Consider the following 23142-nt stretch of genomic DNA (forward strand, 5'->3'; position numbering starts at 1 on the left):
ATAATTATTATAAAAATAATACTTCAACTCCATGGGTAGTTAAAAAGTTGGCAGGGCTAGAGAAGTGGGGAGGAAAACAAAGAGGAAATATCAAGAGAGGCAAAGGGGGACAGAGTAAAGAAAATATAGGGGAGAAAGGGGAAACAAGAGAAAAGAAGACAAAAAATCAGAAGGAGAGAACTAGATGAGAGGAGGAGATAAAGGAGAGAAAAGAAACTTAGCAGGACTATTTTTCTGTCACACTCTGCTATTCACTTAGGTTAGAAGTGGACTTTAGGCCAAAACACCAATGGTGTGATTTCCTTTTACAATGCCTAGTTAACCACTTAACCACTGTTCACAAATCTTTGATATCTCATCAAATTTTAGAGTCTTGGCTTCAACTGATCTAACTACAGTAGCTATTGGGGAAAAAAATTATTGACTAGACCACTCTTTGGTTAGCCAGACTATCGCTTTCACACTGAATGATATCAAGACAAATTGGCCCTCAAGCCAAAAGTTACTTTAAAACTATCTGAAGAAGCACGTGAGACTACATGGTTTACACTTCAGTTCAATGTCAAAAAATAAAATAAAATAGAAAACAAAATCTATCTAAAAGCATAATATAACTGTGAATCATTGTCAACTAAAAAAGTACATCCTAGGCTGGACTCTAGATTTCCTTCCTCTGCAGAAAATTACTTTTGCTACATCTTATCCTAAAGCTAGTCAGAGACTATTTATCTTCCTTCAGTCAATACATTCTGTTGCTGAGTCTCATCACCTTCTTAAAGAAATTTCCAGAGGTGTTTACTACTCCATAACAATATGTGAAGTGACCCCCCCTGGCCTCATATATATATGACTCTCCATTTATTGCTATTTTCTACCCTAGCTCGTCAAGTAGTAGTAGCACATTTTTTTAAGGAAAGCTGAAAATTTTCCAAATTCCCTAAGTCTCCACGGGCAAGTTTATAGATTTGTATAACACAAAATGGAATTTTGAAAGCAGAATGAAGCTGTTTTGGAATAGTCAGAAAGTTACCAGATGTTGCTGTTACACAGAATATAAAATGCTTTCTTCTAAATGTGCATATGATTAGATCTTGGGGAACTACTCTATCATTATAGTAATGGGGATCTCCTTTTTTCTTACAAAGTCGCATTTTTCCTACTCGAAATCTCTTTTGACTAAATGAATTTCATATGTGTAATCAAAACATTATGCATGTCATTGTACTTGGAGTTAATTTGAGCAATTTTTGTTAGAATTTACCCACATGGCAAAACACTCTTTGAAAACAATTTCATGAAAGAGACTTTTGAAAATTAATATTTTAAACATAACCATGCATCTTTGCTTTTACTGCAGTATTTTTTTTAGTTTGCACCAAATGGGTATCCTTAGATGGAGCATGCTTCTACAGCAGTGTAGGAATTGCATTTTGGTTCTTAAGCAAGGACTAGAAGCAGGTTATATATTACTATACAGGGAAATTTTAAAACTTTTAAACATGCTATAAATAAAAGAACTTTTAAAAATCATGATTAGTACTGGAAATTTGGAAACAACTTCAAGAACATTCATTACTGAACAAATATTTATTGAACACCTACCTTGTACTAGTCTTATTCTAGGCACTCAGGAAACGGCAGCACCTGGAACAGTTCCCATCTCACGGAACTCACATACTAGAGAAACAGGAAATTAGTTATGTAAATTATGTTGTATTCAAAGAATGGAATACTGCACGGTCTTATAAATGATGTGGTACAGTATATTAAGAAAAGAAGTTCACAGTATATTAAGTGAAAATGGCAAGTTACAAAGAGAATTACAGTGTGATTATTTTTATTTAAAATCTATACAGTAATAATAGACTGATAATTATTGATGGTTTACTATAGGTAACCACTGTTCTAAGTACTTCACTTTTATTTTATTATTTTAAAATTGATTTTATAAATTATTTCATTTTATCCTCATTGCAACTCTGTACCGTAGATAAACATTATTAATCCCATTTTATTGATGAGGGGATTGAGGCACAGAGAGATTAATTACCTTACTCGAAGTCACACACTGTAAGTGAAGGGGAACTGGGATTCTAAAATGCAGAAAATAATAGTTGATCTATAACATAATGTTAACCTGTGGATTAAATGAGAAAATCTGTGGAAACTATTTAGCACAATGTGTGGCACGTAGTAAGTACTCCATAAAAGTTCTTATATAAGTAATTCTTATATAGAGAGGATCAGTTTTAACAATACTAAACTGGTTTTTTTAACCATAACAAAAATACTGTACTAAAACATAACATTTACAGAAGTTTCCAAACCAGCCATACAAAACGACCACCAGCTTTTTTTTTGAAGGGAGGATGCTACACTTGACTGTAAAGTCACAATGTTATCAGTGAAAACTCAATGGTTTGTTTAATGTTTCCATTTTGGTTCAAACAATTAAGCTTGAACCCGATTGGGTCAAACAATCTATAGCATCTAAATAAAGTCAGACTTGCTAGAGGTTACATTCTAAAGAACAACTGGTTAGCCACTTTTAACCAATGCATTTTAATTAGATCACCATATAAAGGAGAAAGGAGCCCATAAAAAATAAAGTTACCTCTCTCCTTAAACATAAAAACAAAATCAAGAAAAACACCCCCACCCCCACAGCTAAACCTAATAACTACCTCTATCCACAGTGCTTTATACTTAAACAGTGATGGGAGAAATAATAAGGGAGAGGGTCCACTGTTTTAAACCTTTCACAACAATCATGATACTTCTAGCCTTTGTTCCTGGTTTACAACAGTGAATCAGGTAAGACATAGATTAGCTACCGTGCATTTAATCACCAAAGGACTGCCGCTGTCTGGACTTTCATTCCGTAATGTTTCTAAGACCGTGTCCATTAAATGCAAACTAAAAAGGAAGAAGTCTTGGCAGAACAGACGTGAGACACACTTGATGATCAGATCAATTTAAACATCATTCGTGGCATATAGTCTAGTCCACGCTCTAGCTGTTTCTCTGCTTGGGCTTCGTCGATCTCCCACTGCTCTGCTACCTCGCTTGCTAATGAATCTTCTGGGTCCGGAGCACCCAACAGAGCCTGGAAAGATAGCAGAACTGTGCGGATCTGCAGTGCTGGGGACCACTTGTCTTTCAAATTATCTAAACATATTCTTCCCAACTTTTCTACTTCAGGGTGATAAATTTTGGTCTTGCAACTTAATTCACGAGCTGCCACTGGGTATTCTTCCGGTATTCAAGTTTAAAAGTCTATCTCTCAAATGGGGAATCATGGGAACCATCAGTGACCACATGAAAATAACGGGTGTTGCTCTCGTCTGTTTGCTCTCGTCTGGTTCTGCTCTAATGCCAGGAACTGGCTCTGCCAGCAAATGCTGGATTTTCTTAATAACCCTGTGGGGCAGCCCGGCCATCTTGTTAGATTACAAATTCAGCCTCTGAATTGGTCTCCGGCTCTGCTCGCCTCAACACCAGTGGGAGCCCGAGCTCCACTTCCCGGGTACCGGCCGCCATCGCGGCCCCTCGGGAAATGTAGTTCTTGCTAGGTCGCGGGTGCGCTTCCCTCCGACCTGGCCCTCCACTTCGTGCTACCCGCCTGAAGGGACGCTAAACTTGTATGGAGCACCTTCTGTATATCAGGCACCATTTTGGGCGACAAAACACTTAAAAATGAATATGACATGAAGCCAGCCCTGGAGGAGTTTGCAATATGGTCGGGGGTGGGGGGTGGGGAACAAAACACGTAAAGGGAGAGCCTGTCAAGACAACGGGGTAGTATTTTAAGAGAAGCATGAACACAATGTTATATAAGCCCGAAAGGACTGGCAGCCTGCCCAGGAAGCAAGAGAAGGCTTCACACTGTAGGGGATGGGGGAGTGAGTCCCCGGGGCGTCAGGAAACGTGTCCTCCCAACTTCTCAGAGGAAAAAATAAATTATAACTATAATATAAAAGGAATATCAAAAGTGACATGAAATCTGCTGCATAAATTATGATCCATAAATCATGCTTCTGTGTCTACTGGGACTTAAAACTACCAGTACCATATCTAAGGAATCCGTGCTCTCCCTCTGCAATCAAATCACCTCTCATCACATTTATAGGTGACACTTTAATTTAAATCCCAAGAATGAGGAGGAACTTTTCAAGTGGATAGGTCGGTCGGGGTACAGAGAAGACTATTTTTAGCTAAACTGACGGAAGGTGGGAGTAAAGGCATTGAGTCCTGAAAGAGAAGTTTGAGGAAAGAAGAGAAGCCGGATCCACAGGAAGTGTGGTGCAGAGGACTGGTGGGAAGCAAGATGAAAAGTCCTATTCAAATTCCCAGAAAATCAGGGATGAAGGAAAGGAGGACTTAACGAAAGACTGCAGTCCTGCCTTGGATTTTACACCAATGAGCCAGTGGGACATGAATTACATGTTTCATTTTCATATACTTACCACTTCCCAAGATACATATATTGACCAGAAACTCACCTTATGATCTGAAACAATTGGACGGCTTAAGCTACACCTACAGATAAAATGTAATTACCAGTAGGGGGTCAATTATGGTAGTTATTTGAATGATGCTGCATATATATTATTATTATTCCAATTTCTGGCAGGAGGATTTTATTTTAAAAAAATTCACACACTCTTAATAAACATAAAACCCCCAAAGTTGGCAACTGAGAGAGAATCTCAACATAGACAGAATTCGAACTACATTAAAGACCTGTTACAGAGCACTATGATTCTTAGTGATCACAGTTTGCCAGGCTGCTATGACAAATACCACACACTGGTTGGCTTAACAACAGGAATTTATTGTCTCACAGTTTTGGAGAATAGAAGTCCAAAATCAAGGCGTCAGCAAGACCATGCTTTCTCCTAGAATTCAATAGTGTTCTGGTGCTGGCTTGCTGCAATCCCTGGGGTTCCTTGGCTTGTATCTCTGCCTCCTGACACATGGGATGTCCTTGATCTCTTCCGTGTGTCTGCTCTTTCAGTTTCTTCCTGACTTCTGGCTTCTCCCTGTGGCCTTCTCTGATTGACTGTGTCCAAATTTCTTCTGCTCATAAGGAACTTCAGTAATATGGCTTAAGGCCTGTTCTGATTCAGTTGGGCAACACCTTAACTAAAAACAGCATCTGCAAAAGGCCCTCTTTACAATGGTTTCACACCCACAGGAAAGAAGATTAAGATTAAGAGTATGTCTTTGTTGGGGTACACAATTCAATCTACCACAAGCCCCAAAGAAAAATGTGTAAAAGTCATGAACAGATAATTTGCACACATTTACAGAATGCAAACAGCCAATAAACATAAGAAGATAGCCTTTTCCCCAGTAATCAAAGAAATGCAAATTAAAGCAATGAAATCCATTGTTTCTCTATCAAATTAGAAAATACTTCTAAAGTTAAAACATCCTGTAATAGTAGATGTTTAGGGAAACTTTACACAACAGTTTGATAGCATGTATACACTTGGACCCAACATTTGCACTTCTAGGGATTTACTTTAAGGAAATAGGGACGTACACAAAAAAAGTATAGCAGAGATATTCACTACAAAGTTATTCAAAATTTAGAAACAAACCAAATGCCCAACAATAGGTGTCTAGTCAAATAAATTACATCACTTTTTTACTTTTTAATTTGAAATAACTTTAGACTTATAACTTTTGTTTGTGTTTGTTTGTATTAGTTTTCCATTGCTGCTAAAACAAATGACTACAAATTTAATAGCTTAAACCAACTCAAAGTTATTACCTTCTAGTTCTGAGGGCAGAATCCCAACACAGAACTTACTGGGCTAAAATCAGGGTATCGGCAAGGCTGTGTTCCTTTCCAGAGACTCTAGGGAGACTCCATTTCCTTGCTCATTCACATTTTTGACAGAATTCAGTCCCTTGCAGTTGTTGGACTGAGGTCCCCGTTTCCTCTCTGGCTGTCAGCTGAAAGCCTGTCTCAGCCTTTACAGGCTGCCACATTCCTTGGCTCACGGACTCCTTCCTCCCTCTTCAAAGCTAGCAGCAGCAGGCCTCTTCTTCCCTCATCTCTCTGACAAATTCTCTGCCTTTCTCTTCCGTGTTCAAGGGTCAGTGGGATTACATTGGGCTAACCCAGCTAATCCAGATAATTTCTCCCTAATTTAAGGTCCATAATTTTAACTCCATCTGCATTGTTTCTTTTGCCATGTGATGCCACATTTCACAGGTTCCAGGGATTAGAACATAGATATCTTTTGGCATTGGGGGAACATTATTCTGCCTACCACAACCTCGCACCCAGCTTCCTCTAATGATAACATCTTGCATGGTACAATTATCAAACTAAGAAATTAACATTTGTACAATACTATAACTAAATTACCAACTATCAGAATTCACTAGTTTTTCCACTAACAGCCCATTTCTGTTCTTGGATCCAATCCAGAACCCCCCATTGCATTTAGTTGTCACGTCTCTTTTGCCTCCTATCTATGATGACAACTCCTTAGTATTTTCTTGTTGTTCAGGACCTTGAAACTTTTGAAGAGTAGTAGTCGGTTATTTTGTAGAATGTCTCTGAATTTGGGTTTTTCTGGTGTTTTCTTATGATTAGACTGAGCTTATTCATTTCTGTAAATATTGCAAAAGTGATATGCCTTTCTTAGAGTATCATATGAGGCGTACATGATGGCAATATGTCTTATCACTAGTGATGCTAATTTTGATCATTTGGTCAACGTGGTGTTTTCTGGGTTTTTCCACTGCAAAACTGCTATTTTTTCCTTTGTAATTCATAAATATCTTAGGGGAGATATTTCGAGATCAAGCAAATATCCTTTTAATCCTCAAATTTTCAACCACTAATTTTAGCATGCATTGATGGCTCTTGCTTGAAGCAATTACTGGTGTGGTATTCTAGCAGTGATTCTCTATATCCTTATTCTTTCTACATTTATTAATTGGAATTCTTCTGTAAGGGAAAGCTGTCCCTTTTCCCCACATTTTATTTGTTCAATTATTTATTTAAATCAGTATGGACTCCTCCTTTATTTAGCATTATCTTAGTCTATAGATTATAATACAACACTAATCATTATTTTGGTTCTCAAATTATTACAGCTTTGGCCATTTTTTGGGGGTCAATTTGTTATAGCCTTTCAGGCTGACTCCTGTGTCCTTTTGACATGCTGCCATCTTTTTTTTTTTTTTTTTAAAGAACTTCTTTACTTTCTCAACCTTGTGACAGAGGATTGTCATCACCAGAACACTACAGACTTTGGGGAAAGCATGGCCTTGCCAACACCATGTTGTTGGATTTCTAGCCATTTAATGGAATACTGTGTGGGTATTAAAAATATATGTTTTTTGAAGAAAAACTAACAGTCAGTGAAATTGACATCAGTGCCCAGGAAAATTCTAGAATTTATTATTACCAAGATATTTGGAAAATTTTAGGAACGGAAATAGCATTACTGTTCACAAAGATGAGTCTGACCAGATTAACCCCTTTGATTTTTTTCCAAAGGTTCCCAAAATTTGAAGGACAAGAAAATGTCATAGACAGACTGAATCCAGATCTCATCAAAGTAGTTTGTCTTTTTTGATACCTGGGATCAGTAGTAATTCTGCCCATTGAGCTGCAAAAGCACTTACCATATTATGTTACATGTATTTGTATAAATATAGCACCCGCTCACATCTTTGTATTCCTTCCATAATGCCTACATACAGTAGATACTCAATAAATGTTTGCTGAATTAATTTTCTTTGGAGAGTCCAGTAACATTTTCAATGTATGGCTGGTTTTCAGACAACAGGTCAGAAAGACAATGTGAACAAAGGGCTCTGATTCCCTTTAGCAGAAGAGGGACAAACATCTTCCCTCTCTAGCTCCTAGTTGAGAACAAACCATGTTTAACTTCCCACAGTTTTCACACTGGGTTGAAGGGAGGGGCAAGAGGAGGGAATCCACCTGTTGGTGCTAATAAAACAAATACCTGGGGCTCTGTTAGATTTGATCGGTTCACAACTACTCCCTCTGCACCCGTAGTCCCATCCCCAAAACCTGTCACATTGACCCTGCTCACATTCCCCAACATCCTTCGAAGTCAAATTTTCAGGATAATAAAATTGAACATGATCGGAACTTTAATAAAACAGTAAGGTAGCTGAACTAATGAGAAGGGAGACACATAATGTGATCAGTTTGGGTGTCACAGACCTCCCAAGAAATATCCTGCCCTTATTTGGATAACCAGCTTGATTATTTTTTCCTCATTTGCTTATATACATATTCACATTCTGAAATATTGTTATTTCAGTAATTCCAACTCTGTAAAAGAGAACAGTGATCCTGATTTTCCAGTCACCTTCATGATGCTTAAATATGTGTAGGGGTTGAACTTTAAAAAAAAAAAAAAAAGTAAAGGAAACAGCTAATCTTCTTAAATGTTGCAGTTAGAACATAAATTACAGGTAACTCCTACCATAAACACAGCTGCACTATCTCCTCTCATGACATGAAAGACAAACACTCCTGCATCAGGATCTCAGGGAAAGTAGCAGAAATCTGCCTTGGTGGGGAGCAAATTAAAACAGTTCTGTTGCCATCTCCAAAACTCAGCGCGTTTGAAGATGTCGGCAAACTCCTCCCTCCCATCCACTCTCTCTGGCTTTGAGATAAGTAGGAACATTTCCTTAAAACAGCTTCCACATGAAAGGCAAGGCATTCCAGCTGGAATGGGAGCCTGTCTGTCAATGACAAACACATGCACCAAATGTCAACAACACAACAGTATGAAACATTACAGGAAGTGCCTCAAATGACTGTTCATTGTGGGCCTGATCGGGCATGCTGTGCCACTGAGACATAATTATAAAGGGCCCACAAACACAGGCTATGGAGCGGGACCTCATATGATGAGAAAATGGACACCATTCTTGAATAACTCAGATGATCTCAATGTCACAGAGATAGTTTCAAAGCACCTAAGGGCATTAAAATTAAAATGGAGAGAAAATATTTTGTATTTTTTTTTAATAGAACCATGACTTTGACATCTCTAAATGGAACAAGTGGAAATAGAAAAGGGAGTAGCAGGGAAGAATAGGGAGGGAGGAGAGGTAAAAAAGAGGAGGTACTCCTCCTACCAAAACTTGGGTTAGAATCACAGAATATTAGAGCTGGCTGGAACTTGGATGATGTAGCCCAATGGTTCTCAATCCTAGATGCACATCAAAATCACCTGGGGAGCTTAAGAAAAGATGATAATAGAAATATTGGGAAAAATAATGGTGATAGGTGATGCTGATGGTGATGATGAAGATAGACAGACAGATAAAATAGTTAATGTTAGGCTTTTTGACTGGGAAGAGAGGAGAAAGTTTTATTGTAGCCATGCGCAGGCAATTCTCCTACTTCTCTCTCAGAACAAAGGTGGGAGAACAGTTTTATAGCTTTTTGGGAGGGAGGTTGGGGGAATAATTGTTGGTGGGTAAGATAGAGAAGTAAGGAGTTGAGTCAGGGGATTGGTTTGATCAGGGTAGGATAAGAAGTTGATGTCAGGGGTGTTCAGGGTAAGATAAGGAGTTGATGTCAGGGAGGTTATTACATTATGAGAATTTTTTGTTTTTGTCCTTGCTCAGACTATTACATCAGCTACGAGTGGGTTTTATGTAAACACTCATGTCTGTTGTGGGAGAATTTCTAAGGGTGTGTTGTGAATGTTTTTGGGGTGGGAAGTTTTGCCTAACAGTTAAGTAGACTGATAGACATGTGGTCCCCCACTCTCCAACCCCATGATTCTGACTTGAGCTGGGGTGGGCCTAAAGCATGAGTATCCTTTAAGGTTCCAAAGGGATTCTCTAGTATAGACAGGGTTGATAAACACTGATCACATAAAAAAATTGTGTTCAGTTCAGGGTCAGGATAGCAGAAGTTCCGCATGCTATGGAATCACAGACAAAGAATCATTAACCCAGCTTGACATGATAGAAGAAAGTTGGTATATACTGTTTAAACTGAACCTTAAAGGAAAAATTATCAAAGAAAAGAGAGGAAAGATGAAACAGTACAGGTAAGCAAAGCAAAGAAAGCATGCTACAGAGTTTGGAGATTATCCAAAGACATTTGGGAACTGCTGCAAGATTTTGAACATGAAATGCCATGTGCATCTGTTGTATTTCCTTGCCAAGCCTCCCTTCCCCTTTTTGGCTGATAACAGAACCCATTCTTGGGGTTTGGGTGGGGCTAACTGTCCTCCAAGCCACAGGGTTGAATATATCACCCCTAGGTCTGGCCAAAGTGAGGGCCCCATCACTCTAGCATCAGTGATTGATTTAGGGTGGAACCATGATGATCTCTGGGACTTTTCTACCAAAACCATGCAGGAAGATATCTTCTTTTTGCTGGAGTTGTACAGCTGGTAAGGTCTGATTCCTGGGTTGCAATGACCAACATAGACAGCAGTATATATGGTTGAAATTCTCTGTCAAGCTGGGCCTGAAGTCAGACCCCTCCCTTAGACTTCCCAGTGATGTGGGCCAATAAATCCCCTGATTTACTTAGTAGAGTTTGAGCTGGGTTGCACTCACTCACAAACAAAAGAGCCTGACTCATGCAGAAGCACTATTACGTTTATTAAAAAAAATCCAGCTGCAATGTGAAGAAGGCATACCATTTCAAAGGATACCACATATAATCCAGGTGAGAATAGTAAGGGCCTGACCTAAGGCATTGGCAGTGGGAATGGAAAGGAGATGATAAGAGGGAGAGAGAAATGTAGGAGAATTGCCTGACCATGATGATTGGTGGTGGTTAATGGAGATGGAAAAAAAAGTGATAGATTATTCATTCATTCTGTAGATGTTCATTTCATGCTTTCTATGACAAATAGGGATAATCGGATAATACCTCCTAAGGAAGTTATGAGAATTAAATGACTCAATGCATATAAAGAACTTGCTTAAGTGGCCAGTGGTCCAAAGAAGAAAAGACACATGGGAAGAAAACTGTACCCAACTCACAGCTTGGAACTAAGCCTAGCCAAAGCCAATCTGTTTTTTAAATGTAGTTTTATTGAGATATATTCACCCACCATACAATCCATCCATAGTGTATATTCAGTGGTTCATAGTATCATCATATAGTTGTGTATTCATCACCATGATCATTTTTAGAACTTTTCATTACTCCAGAAAAAGAAATAAAAACAAGAAAACCCCATACATTCCATACCACTTACCCCATCCCGTTTATTGACCACTAGTATTTCATCAAAGACAATCTTGATTGGCCAACCTACAGCTGACTCAGACACATGAGCAAGAAATAGATGCCTGTTGTGATATACCATTGAGATTTTGTGGTGGTTTGTTACAAAGCAGTAGCTGACAGACAAAATAGATCTTGAGAGAAGAAATAACTTCTTCAGATATCTACAGAGGGAACAAGAACTAAAGCTGACTTGGAACCCGGAAAAACTTTTCATTCCATTGCTAAGGGCTCACCTAAGGTATGATACCATTTATTTGTAGTGATACTAATATATAGGGCTTTCCCCAGCAATATTCTGGAGCTAGAGGTAGCCTTGCTGATGAAAAGAAAATAGAAAGGTCAAGGGACTGAGGAAGGCTTAATGGAGCTGGAAAATAAGTATAATGGAAGTAAGAGAATGAAGGAAAGAAAATAACATGTATCGATCATCTGTAATATTCCAAACACAGTGATAGACAGGAAAGAGCTAGAAGTACGAGTTAGTAAAATTGAATTTGGCTAATTTATAGGGGGATCTATTGATGATAATTAAGGTCAATGGACTGGCTACAGAAGAAGAGTGGTGAAATGGTATGGGATGAAAATCATTGAATTAGGTCAAGTCCATGCTCTGAATATTTGTTTTGCAAAACAGATGCCAATATTGAAGGAGAAATATTTTGACTATTTTAGTGAAGACTGCAATACACTCTATAAAAATGGCCTGGAGATTTATGAGCCTGACTTAAACTTCAGTAACATTTAGTTTCAGGATGCAAAATTATAAATTACAATAGAATCAGAGTGGTCAGACAAATTAACCCAGACTTACAGATAAAGAATGTGCTACACCTAAGGAAACAAGGTGAATGCAAAAGACAACTTGAATTACAATAGCTTAAATTGTTGATGTCTTTGGTTCTGCAAGCAATTTTTCAGTCATTTCCTATTCCAGTATTGCTTAATTCATTCTGAGGCATCCTGAAAAAGAAAAGAAAGAAAGGGGGGGGGGGGGGGGGAAGCTAGTCAAGTAGAAATTGAGCTAATGAATTTTTCAGGAAGAAATTTTTTCCCAAGTCTGTCAGTTAAGACCATTTCCTTACATACTGTCAATAAGAAATGGATAATGATTTCATAATTTAGAGATAAAATTTTATATTGATGGATTCTATTTAAAGAATAGTTTTATTAACTTAAGCTTCTATAAAGTAATGCTTACTGTGGATAAAAGAATCAAGCTTAGAAAAAAATAGTGTTTCTAGCAATTCTTGCCACTCTCATTTTTAATATATGAAGGAAAAGTCCTTTCATGCCTGTCCTTTGATGAATTTACTAACAGAAAATTAATGGACAGACTGTTGGAGATCTTAAAAATTAAAAAGGCAGCTTGATAAGGGAATAGGCTATTTAAAGTTTTGGGTTGTCCAGAGAAATCTTCTTCAGTGAAACATAAGCAATTACTTATGATAGAAATGATTAGAAACCCTAATACAATGACTTAGAGAGAACTCTAGGGACCTAAGACCAGATACAAGGGAGATAACATCAGTAATGGGACCGGGAAAATTATTTCTCCAGTTTTAAATAACAAGTTCTTCCAAGCTCCTAGGCTTACTGTTTCATTCAAGATAAGTGAAGAAGTCACTCTGAGGTTAATAGCAATTATGAAACAATGCAACACAGTCCATATTGGCAGGAAAAGTTTCCTTCAACATAAAGCAAGCACAGAGCTTTAAATGTGATTTATGTAGGACATTCCAAGAGACGTTATCCTGCTCATCTATTTCACTCCATGTCCTTTGTTAGTCAGTAGGTGACTGTCAGCCACTCTGATTGTGGACAGCAAGCCCTCATAAACTATGGAAATCTTTCCATGGTATATTGATTTATTACAAAGAACCCTGAGTTTTAGCTTGATCCACTAGGTTTCTGTCATGCAGCCAGGTATTTCCACGAGGGGAAGTTGGGTACCGTTTCTCAATTTGTTTCATTACCTCTTTTTCATCATTGCAAGACATTCTTAATATTGCAGCCTTTCTATTGATTTTATCTTCCACATGCAATGATCATGAGTCAGAATCTTTTACCAGGTTCATATAAATCCGGACCCGTACAATTCTAAGACAGCTTAATATAACCCCCTACATCTCTATCAATTGATTTCTCTGCCTTGGCTTAAACACATCCAAAGATGGGGAACTCCCCACTCTATGCTATGTTCTGAAGCTTATTTTTGCATTTTCTCTTTTGCAGAACAAGCTCTATCCTTTTAGATACTTCTTTTTAGGAAGCATTCACTCTCTCTAATAAGATGCTGATTAAAGTGATGTTCCTCAAATCTCCCCTAGCACAGAGAATAGCTTCGTTTGGCCACATGTGTAATTTGAGATCAACTGGGTAAAGACATAGTAGCCAGATAGCCCCATAATGCTGAAGCAGATCTCTTAGTATTCCCACGTCCCAGAGACCAGATGAACAGTTTTTTGCAGCTTTCTCTAGAAATTCCCCCTGTGAACTGCCAGAAAAACTGCCTATTTCTGTAGCTGCTCCTACTCCCCCTAGATTGAAATTCTTTTCTACCTACTTTAGTCCTGCTCTCTGGGAGCCCAGAGTTGGAAAGGATACCCCATCATTATAGATTCCACACAGAAACATGATGCACAATAATTTTCATCTTATCTCATATAGTTCAGAGAGGCATCGATTTTTAGCTGGAGGTGGAGCTGATTTGCTAAGTACCTGGTGCTTTGGTTCTTAAACTTCTGTGGAGCTCTTCAAGAGCCTGATGAAAGTTATGGCCCCTCTTGCCGAAAAAAAAAAAAAAAAATGGCATAGGTATTGCATTTAATTTCAGGGAGTCAAAGGACACCCACTGGGGGAGATCCATGGAACCTTGGGTAAGAATTGCTGATCTAGGCCAAGCTTTACATTTGAAAGATAGAAAAAATAAAATGAGAAACAGAGAAGATATATTACTTGGCAAAGATCTCGGAGCTTAATAGTGGCAAAGCTAGCGTTAGACCCCAGGCCTCCTAATTTCTGGTTTGGTCCCGTTTCTGCCACCAACTGATGTTGTTTTATACGTTGTGGGCTATCCTCGTACTATGTTTAATTTGTTGGGAAATGCTCTTGAGCTCAACACCTCTGAGAGAGCAGTTAGTGAAAGACCCAGGTTGGTGACAGAGAAGTGGAAATGGGATGCAGTTGCCACAAAGGCCTCTGCAGACCCCATGGGGAAGGTCGGGAGCTGGCATGGCAGGGCATAGTTGTCCTGAGTTGGAGAGGTGTTGGTGAAAAGTGGGGGGAGGAACCTGGGTCCTTATATTCTCACATAGACAGTCAGTGGATGCAGACTACTCAGGAAGGGGTGTGACCCTGGGCCAGGAGAAGCTTCTTAGGGAGTTAGCCCTCTGTAGTCCTAGCAGCTGGGGGAGTGAGTGCCTCAGCCCTAGGGTGGGGGCAGGGTACCATCACTTCCACTATAGTGGACATGAGAACGCTTGCAGCAAGCCTCGAATTTTCTGTCAAATAATACTCATAATTTTAAAATAACATTTTCCTCTCCCTTTGCCACTTCTTGAAGAATAAGCCCATAGATCATTGAGACCAGAAAGAATGCAGCTATGATGTCACAATCATATCTGAGCAAGACTGAGGACTCTTCTAAATACTGTAGTGACAACTGACCTTGACAAAATCAGGGAGGTCCATTTCTGAAAATAGTCTCTGGGGAATCCCAAAATTAATGGGATGAAATTGGTCGAGCAATGCAGTTTCACTTTACAGCCTTTCCAGTTGTCATACAAATTGTAATGAATACTTATTTCTTGATTTATATTTTGATTTCGGCCTTCACACAATTTGCAGCTCCTGCCATGTTTACATGCACCATCTGGAAGAACTAATGAGCCAAGAAGCACCAGAAATTATACTCACTTTGACTAAACCTAGAAGATTTTTACTGGCAATAAAATGATTTTTTTTTCTTTCCAGAATTGCAAGGAGATTAAACATGAGTTCCACTAAGTATAGGGCAGAATATGCAATGCTAATTTTAATAGAATGAACCTGGAGGCATCTGGCATTCCTAATCAATTCAGAATAATTTAGTCATTTTAGCAGTAGTCTCATGATAGAAAGTATCTTCTGATATCAGATTTCTTAAAAATGACTACCTAGCCTATACCCAAATGTCCCATTAGGTCTCAGATAGGGTTAAGAAAGAATATACAGGAATGCTGATAGTATAGTTTTAGAATGTGGAATCTAGCCCCTCATGGGTATGGACCCAGCTCTGCCACTTACTATTTAGATGACTCTGGACAAGTTATTGAACTTGTTTAGTTTTCAGGTGCCCTATATATAAAACAAGAATAATAATAGGACTACATAATGGAGTTATCACAAGAAATAAATGAGATAATGCAGGCAAATTATATTGGATTGTTAAGGGCATGACATCAAGGAAGCATCCAGTAGATAGCTATTCCCCATCTTTAGAGGGTTTACTCCCTACCCCACCCACAAAATATACAGATTCTTCTTTTGGAGGCAATTTATTCAGAATTCAATCTCTCTTGGGTCAAATTATCCTGGACAGAAGGCAACTAAGGATAACATGGATGAATTAAATATATCTATATGTAAGTCCAAGTGCTTATTTTTCTGTCATGAGAAAGTGAGAAGGTCTACTTTGGGTGATCCAGTGGACTACAGGAAATTTAAATGGGTATACAGATGGAGCCAACTACTTGGAAGACACTTCACTCTATTCTTAAAAGTTGCATTTAGAGAAAGGAAACAAGTGACTGTTCTAATCATTTCTGTTACTATAGCAAACATCTCCTCCACTGTCAGAGAAGTGAAGGGGGGTGGTAAATATTGAGAGTTGTCTTGATTTCCCAGCTGCTATGACAAATACCACACAATGGGTTGGTTTAAACAACAGCAATTTACTGGCTTACGATTTTGAGTCTAGGAGAAATCCAAAACTAAGGCATCAGCAAGACAACACTTTCTCCCCCTATGTCTGTAACATTTTGTTGCTGGCTGCCGTCAATCCTTGGGGTTCCTTGGCTTATATCCTTGCCTTACGTCACAGAGTGATATCCTTTCCTTTCTCTTCCAAGTTCCATTGACTTCTGGCTTCTGGCTCTTTCCCATGGCTTTCTCTGACCGTGCCTGAATTTCTTATGCTTATACGGGGCTCCAGTAAAACCAATTTAAGACCCAATCTCATTCAGTTGGCTTCACCTTAACTGAATATAATATCTTCAAGAGATCCTATCTACTATGGGTTCATAGCCACAGGAACACAGATTAAGAAAATGTCTAAACTGGAGTACACAATTTAATCTAATACAGGACTACTTAATAAATCCAGAGAACATAGTTTGAAAGGCTCTCCAAAAAAATAATGTATTCATTGTAGTATGCTAGCTTTAATGTAATAGTTTCAGAGTTTTTATAAAATAGTGTTTGCTGTTTCTGATTATAAAACAGAAAATTGCATGTTGCTGAAAATTTAAAAACTACATTGAACTCTTGAGAAAGATAGGAAAAATCACCCAAATTCTATACAATTCAAAAGCTAAACATTTAACATATTACGGATTTCATTCTAGATTTTTCCTATGCACAAATAGGTGGGGTTTTTTCAGAATTATGATCATGCTGTATAGTCAGTTTTGACCCTGATTTTTTCATTTAACATTACATGTAAGCACTTTCTAATGTCATTATATATTTCTTGAAAACATGGTTTTAAAATGTGTAATATTGCCTTGTATGGATTCCTTCTATGAATCAACAGTTTTTTTTCAATTTTTTATTCTAAAAAATAAAGTTGTAATCAACATCTTTGCACAAATATCTGATTTTTTTAAGGATAGATTCCTAAAGGTGGGATTATTGCAAAGACTATTTTTAAACCAATTATTGCTCACCAATTTCTTTCCAAAAAGCCAATATCAATTCCCATTGAAACTATACTTGATACAAAATAAATATCTTGGCAATACGACTGTTCTAACTGTGCACTTCTAAATTAAAATTTGAAAGTTAATTTATGATGATTGGATCAAAGTTAATTCTGATATATATTCTCTATTATGGTCAGTCTCTTGACTGAATTATTTATGCATTCAGATATCTTTTGCTACCACTAGGTTATGAGTTTCTAGAGGGCAGCAGAAAATCCGATTCCTCACTATACCTCCCAAACCACCTAGCAAAATGTCTTGTTCACAGTTTATGTTCAACAATTATTTGTGGAATGGAAATGATTATACCATTTAGCATTTAGGATAATTTCAGCCCATCTCGTGAAAGAGGGAGATTTAGATTTAAAACTCAGAAATGGCCATCTCCCAATTACCATAGACTCATCTGGATCAGGGAACATAAAAACAAATCACAGGGAAACAGTCCTGCAGTGCCAACACTGGCACATCTTATACTAGATATTTAGCTTTAAAACTTTTTTTGACAATGACTCACAGTAAGAAAAGTATTTACATCATGATTCAGCACACACAAATAAATAGTGATATATAATTTAAAGATTTCATGCTTCTCTTACAAAACGCACTCTGGCATTTTCTATTTCAATTTTTAAAGAATGTTCATCACAACTCACCACATTATTATTGCACAATATACAATGCTGCTCTAGAGCAAGATCAGAATTGGCCACCAGTTCCACGGCAGTCTTGGAGACCATCAGCTTCCATACTTTCCAGGGGTTGGGGAGACCTTCCTCAGCCCTCCCCGTCCCTTCGCACATGAGACACATCTGTGTAGAGGCCACTTTCACCCTGTGTGGTCTCACTGCTATGCCCTTGTTTCCTTAGACCACAGCAAGTTAACCTGTACCAGACTGTACCAGTCTGGCTCCTGAGTCAAGGCAGTCCAATGAGAATAAAATCTTTCTTGTTAAATGCAAACCTTATGTAATAAGAATGGATGGCAAGTTTATAATCAACTTAAATGATGAAACCTCTTAGGAAAGAGGCATAGATTTCACATCAAGACCTCAGATTCAACAAACTAATTCACTCTAGAAATCAGAGTACCTCAGAGAGGTAAGATTCCAACTTTACCAAAGACCAGATATCAGTTTCCATCCCAGGGGGCAGAAGGCCATAATACTCTTAACAGTTTCCAGAGCTGCCTCCTTCCTTCTTAGAAGCTCTACCAACCACTCCCTGACTGCAAGATTCATAAGCAATCAACCGGTCTTCTCATTTCCAGATACAAGAATCCCAAGTTATAGCATTTCTGTGAAGCTACAAAAGCTGCAATTCCTGATAGAATGAAAGAGGGAAATGGCAAAAAAAACATTTTTTGTGCAGGGGTGCAAGGTCTCCAATCTCCTTCACCAGCACCTCAAGTCTAGCTCTTCATGCAACCAGACAGGGCTCTAAAATTGATGCAAAAGCTGAACCAATCACTTTGCCATTGTCATACGGTGGATCATCTCCTGGAGATAAAGCTTTAAAACAAACACGCAAACCAAAAACATTTTTGTTTAATAAAAACTACCCAAACAAAAGGCAAGGAACCAAGTAAACCCACATGTTTTCTTTTACTCATACATTGTTCGATAGTTATTGTGTTCCAGGCACCATATTAAAAGCCTTAAATGCATTATCTCATTTAAGTCTCATAATTCTGAGATCGATCTCATTTTCCAGATGAAGGGACTGAAACACGGACACTTGAAATAATTCATCTGTGGAAGAGGATAGTTGTCCCCTACTACTCATTATCCTCTTCTTATATGGATATAATCTATGGAGCTTTAGCTGGGCACATGGCCACCTGGCTAAAGACAACATTTCCCGACTTCTTCATAGAAGAAGCTCTGCAATCAAGTCGTGGGCAATGAGATGTGAGTGAAAGTGGCGTGTGTGACTTCAGGGTTGTTCCTTGAAAGCAGCATGCACTCCACTTTTCTGCCTCCCTTCCCACTGACTAGGATGCAGATTTGACAGTGGGAACTGGAGTAACCATCTTGGACCATGAAACGGAAGCTGTATGTTAAGGTGGTTAAACAAGAAACTGGATACGGTGAAGTTGTCATATCAGTCTTAAGTGTATACTCTGTTATATGAGAGAGATACAAACATCTATCCTGTTTAAACCATTTTACTTTGGTCTTTGCTACAACCCCGACATCTTTATCTTTACTAAATCATTACCCAGATCACATTGCTGATAAGTAACAGACCGCCATCTGAATCCAAATCTTTGTGAATCTAGCCTCTTACTGACTATACAGTACTGCCTGCAAAAAAACAAAAGGAGAAAGCATACCAGAAGGAGGTCAAGACAGCATCCAGAGAAAGTGCGACAGGTAGATTAATTTTAGCTCTTCAATGCCTAAACAAGCCTGGAACTCTCACATTAAAAGCTCAGAGCTGGTGATTTAAATGAAAACACTAATAAACAGCTGTAAGGATGGGAGGGGCATTTCAAAAACCTTGCTATGTGAACACAGTTCTGACAGCTGGCAGACAGGACTGGGTCCAGGTTTAGTGTGGGAAGAAACAATTGTAAACAGCCCACGGTGATAACACCGTGTTGGTGATAGTTCCCAGCTGAAGTCTGATGTTGCAGCATTAAGGTTATTTGGTTGTGGTCACCTCTCACCCCCTCACCAAAGGCATTTCTAAAGCCGAGCTTTCAGCAGTACCCTGGAGCCTGAAATTGGAGAGTAGTCAGCCCCAAATCTACACTAGGAAAGAATCAGGTTTGGCCCCACTGGCTACCCCACTTCAAGGACCTAAGCAAGTAACACTCCCACTCAGGATAGAGCCTCACTTTCTATCACAAAGCTGCTTTGGGGACATTCATTTGATTTAGCCAGCACAAACAAACAAACAAACAAAAACTGAATAATCTGCTTTTATACTTGAAAGATTTCCAAACTCAGCAACTGGCACTCTGCATATATTTTTATACCCGTGCCCCCTGCACACCCCTTCACACCCACACCCCTCCCCCGCCACCTTGTAACTGTGAAACACTGTGAGAAAGCACTTTGACATAAATATGTGGATTTTCTGAAGACATTTTACAGATTTCTTTTCTTTCCATCATTCTGAGGGAATCACTAAAATCAATTCTGTCCCAAATGACAGAAGTAGAGGCCACATCAAGCAGCCAAGCAACAAGATTCCCAAGCCAAGCAGGCCCGGCTTTTTGTCCCTCTGGAAGAACAGAGACCATGAATGGTTTCCAGCTTGCCTGGGAGCAGAAACAGAAATCCAACACCCCAGAGAAAGTCCCAATTCCCTGTAAACAAAGAAGGGAAGAACTGTTTATTATAGCCACTGAGTCTCTTAGTATCAGCTCCAAGTATGTCAAGCACACCAAACAAATTTAGCTTCACCACCTGTTCTGGAAAAGAAACGCCCATGCCAAAATCCCCCCAAAAGTGCATAGATATTCTCAGTGTGGATTAGCTGGGCGTCTTTTCAAATATGTTCCATATTAGAGTTTGTAAACTGGGCACTTGATGAACACCACATGGCTGCCATGTAAGACATATGAAGTTTTTGTTCTGGGCCTCAACAAATCACACTCCTTTGCTCCACAGTTTTTAGATGAAATTTCAAAAAATGGTAAGAAGTCATTTAAAAAAAAAACACACAAAAAAAACCACCTACCTCAGGTGAGACTCTGGGTTGGGGTCATGAGGAAAAAAGAAAGAAGAAAGAAGTCCTATAGTCTTATAGGCTGAAAAATGCACATACTTAAAAAGTTCCATTATCCAAGAGATGTGCCAAGAAAGGGTGTGGTTCATGACAATTGATAAAACACAGATGTGCAAGCAGGTTAGCACCAAAAGATATAAAATGCCATGTTATAGGCAAGTAACTTGAAAAGGAATGCCTCAGCTAAGCCATATAAACATTAAAAAAAAAAAAAAAAGTTAAGGCAAAGTCAAAATATAGTTCCACTCAATGTTTATTTAGAAAGCACCTGCTGGTCTGTGAATTCTGGTAGATGAAATAAGATCAAGTCTGTAAAATGTCTAGCAAATGCTGGGCACATACTAAACTTTCAGTGATTGCATGTTGCTGTTGAGATCATACTTCTCCAGAGTATGTTGAAGGACCCATGAATCTGTTGAACACCTATTCTTCTCTTTAAGACCCAACTCAGAACTCCTCTATGAAACTTTCCACAGCCACCATCCCTTCCCCCAGGCAGTGTTAGTATCTCCCTTAGCTGTGCTCAAAAAGCTCATTTTATAACACTTTATGACATTGTGTGCTCATCCTCACTGTTCTGGTTTGCTAATGCTGCTGTTAGGCAGAATACCAGAAATGTATTGGCTTTTATAAATGGGGTTTATTTGGTTACAAATTTACAGTCCTGGCCATAAAAGTGTCCAAACTAAGGCATCAATAAGAAAATACCTTCACGGAAGAACAGCCAATGGTGTCCAGAACACCTCTGTTAGCAGGGAAGGCACATGGCTGGTGTCTCCTGTTCCTTTTCTCCAGGGTTGCATTTCAAAAATGGCATTTTCCAAAATGTCTCTGGGTTTCTTTTAGCTCAGCATCTCCAAACGTCCTTCTGTCTGCATCTCCAAGCATCAGCAAGCATCTCAGTCTCTCCAAAAGTCTCTCTCAGCTGCACTTGGGGCATTTTGTCCTCTCAGCTTCTCTGGAGCAAACTCTAGGCTAGCAACTCAAAGTGTCAGCAAGCATCTGGGTCCCCTGACTTAGCATATCCTGGAGTGTTTTCCTCTCTCTGCTCTCTGTGGGAGCTCCCTTTAAAGGACTCCATAAACTAATCAAGTCCTACCCTGAATGGGTGGGGTAAAATATCCATGGAAACATTCAATCAAGAGGTCACACCCTAATCAAAAACATTAATAACTCTTCTCCCACAAGATTGCATTAAAGAATATGGCTTTTGGGGTGACATAATATATCCAAATCGGCACACTCACTTTGTCTATCTCCAACTACAATTCCAGGAATAACTTAAAAGTAAGGCACACAGGACTTCCAGGAAGATAGTGGATTAGAAGAGACAGAGCAAACTTCTTCTCCATGAAAAAAGCTAGATAAAGGGCAGATAGCACCCCAGAACAGCAGTTTCAGGGTGCAACTGGCCAGTCAGGGTCTTCTACAACATATAGTGGGGCTTGGATGGAGAGGTGGAGGGACAGCACCTGAAAGGATGGGGTGAGTGTGTTCAGCCAGGACCACTGTTGGGGAATTGCAGCTGAAGCCAAACGCCAAGTGCGGGAGAGAGCAGCATTCCACGCCGTGTGCACCCGTCTCAGCAGCTGACTGGGGAGATAACTCTTCACAGCCCTGTAGCTGGGAGCTCCCGTGAGAGAACTCAGCATTCAGTGGACTTGCAGTGATTGCATTTGCTCTTCCTCCATGAAAGCCTGTGGTGTGCAGAGCCGAGAGGCAGGGAGAGGCAGGGATGCTGCACAGAAGTGCCAGGAGCGCCTCCCAACCCCAGGGCCTCACAGGTACACGGCAGACAGGGACTGAAGTACATTTGAGCTGAAGAGTGAGACACGCAACCCCACAGCCCCAGAGTGGTCCAATCAGAACCCTGAAAACTGCCAGACCCACTATGCCCTGAAGCAGACTCCCTGCTTAACTGCACAGGGCCCACCCACCCCACGCAAGGCTGGCAGTCCCCAGTGCACATGGAGAACAGCTGTGCTGACTGGATTTCCACCTAGTTTGGACCCCGCCCAGCACACAGGTGAAGTTGGGGGAGAGATGGCTTGAGGGTGAGAGGTGGCTCAAGAGCACCATCTGCTGAAAAGATAGGGAAAGTGCACTCCAGGAAGCTGCAGCTCTGCCTCATATATTCATATATATATATTGTGCCGGTTTGAATGTATT

At 39.3% G+C, this 23142-nt stretch overlaps 1 pseudogene; it reads right to left on the reverse strand.

Moving 5' to 3' along the window:
• Positions 1-2975: 2975 nt before the first annotated feature.
• LOC119505528 lies at positions 2976-3440 on the reverse strand (annotated as a pseudogene).
• Positions 3441-23142: the final 19702 nt, after the last annotated feature.

Source organism: Choloepus didactylus, chromosome 10 (assembly GCF_015220235.1).
Source record: "Choloepus didactylus isolate mChoDid1 chromosome 10, mChoDid1.pri, whole genome shotgun sequence".
Classification (NCBI taxonomy): domain Eukaryota; kingdom Metazoa; phylum Chordata; class Mammalia; order Pilosa; family Megalonychidae; genus Choloepus; species Choloepus didactylus.